This window comes from Papaver somniferum, unplaced genomic scaffold, assembly GCF_003573695.1.
Source record: "Papaver somniferum cultivar HN1 unplaced genomic scaffold, ASM357369v1 unplaced-scaffold_30, whole genome shotgun sequence".
NCBI lineage: Eukaryota > Viridiplantae > Streptophyta > Magnoliopsida > Ranunculales > Papaveraceae > Papaver > Papaver somniferum.
Window position 1 is genome coordinate 128,077 of NW_020641040.1, and position 2,127 is coordinate 130,203.

The window sequence follows — 2,127 nt, forward strand, 5'->3', positions numbered from 1 at the left end:
GAAGGAGAAGCTGAAAAGAAAAATCCTCCTCAAAAGAAAGCGAAACACCTTATCCCAAAAGAACTGAAGGTGAATGATATTCCAGAAGGTGAAATCATTGGGCTGCCGCTGGATGGAGGGCAATTGTTATTTGGATACGAAGACTCCTGGGCCAAAGAAATATATGAAACCGAGGTAATAATCATATCCATTTTATTTACGTATTATGTTTTGGTTCGTAATGAGATGGGCATTAAGGGTTATTGGTTTAGGTTATTCTAAAAAAATGTTAACTTATCGTGTGTTTAATAGTATCATTCTGATGCGGTTCGTATACTCAAGCCCACCGCCGCACCAATAAAAATGCTGGATTGGCCATTATCTGATGAATGTGAAAAGTTCAAGAAAATTATTGCAAATTCAGGGTTGTCTAATGCTGCCAAGAACTCAATGTTGGAACATGACCAGGTGTCTATATCGTAGTTTGTGGAGAGACTTTATCCTGAGACCGACACCTTCCATATGTCGTTTGAGGAGATGACGATTACCCCAGATGATGTTGTGCAGATTCTTAGATTCGCTGACCATGGAAAAGGTGTCAGGGATGAGTACACAAAGCAGTTATATTGGGATAAATTTTATAATCTAGATAAGTGTTTTGGTTGGGATGCAGAAACATCAAAAATTGAGTTCGGTAGATGCATGAGTTATAGAACTGGACAGTTCAACATGAGTACTCTGATAGATATGTTCAAGGGTACCAAGAAAAAACAAGAGGAAGGAACTTTAACTGATGACCAAGTGAACCACGCTTCCACCGCATATCTCCTATGTGTACTGGGATGTGTCATTTTCCCCAATACCAGTGGAAATCGGGTCGACGCCAACCTTTTATAACTTCTATATCCTCTCGATAAAGTGAATGAGTACTCTTGGGGGACGACATGCATGCGTGGTTGATGGAAGAGTTGAGAAAGGTGTGGAGGCTTGGAATTAGCCTAATTGCCGGGAACGTGAGTCTACTACAGGTATTTTTATTAACTCTACATACTTAGTTATGTTTTTATTTTTCTTTAGTTGAAGAATAAATTTCCTAATACTTGCAATTGGCCATTGAAAAATGACAATATAGACATGGATCTATGACCACTTCACTATCTTGCAATTGTCCATTAAAAACCCGGCGTGGGCTAAAGGTGACCCTAGAGGAAAAAGTACGTCTTCGATGACAACCATTCTAGGACAAAGGAGTAGCAGTTGATTCGTTTGAGGGAGGTTTTGGACTCTCTGAAGTCCCCAGACGTATGCTTTGATCCATACAAGGAAGACCGAGCTAGTTGACATATAGCGGGTCGGTCCAATTTGGCCCTTTATTTTGGACCGTTGTGGCACCCCACAAGATATGTGATGTACAATGCCTCAAGGGTGATGCGATAACATGGTTACGTATAAGGTATACCAAATGAGGAAATGAATGGAAATTTCACATTGGATCATTGCGAGGTTAAAGATTCTGTCACGGTGATTTACTCGGGTAAACTATCCGTTAAATTCCATTGAGGTAGCAGGATGCATTACTTGATCAACTGTGGAATACCAGTCAACCAAGGTTTCGAAAATAATCCCAACTATATGGATTGGTACCGGAAAGTTTCTCATCTTCATGTAATCCGTGATCATAAAGCAAAGCCCACAGCTCTGTACAAGAGTATCCTCAAAGAGAAACCTCCGGGTTTTGATAGATTGGTACGTATTGTTTTCTTATTTTAGTTTAATATTATGGCTCAAAATCTGAGTAATAACCGTTTGATGTTATGCTATGTATAAAAACAGCGGGAGAGGTTCAAGCTTTTGTCCAGATGGTGCACTAGTTGCATAAATTCCGGAGAGCCTGCGCCAATTGATAAGATAAAAAAGCACCAAGAGTTGATTGATAACGTTGACAATAAATAGTATGCATCTCAGTTCGGGGAAAAAGGCAAGAAACCTGCAAAGAAGGTGAACAAAAGATTTCGGGCCTCATCGAGCACTCAAGATGAATTCCCAGGTGATGAAACCAATGATGATGGTCTTCCAAGTCGTGCAGGTCGCAAAGTCAAAGCAAATAGGACCAACTAAACTCTCGATTTTTTGTTAACTTTATGGATT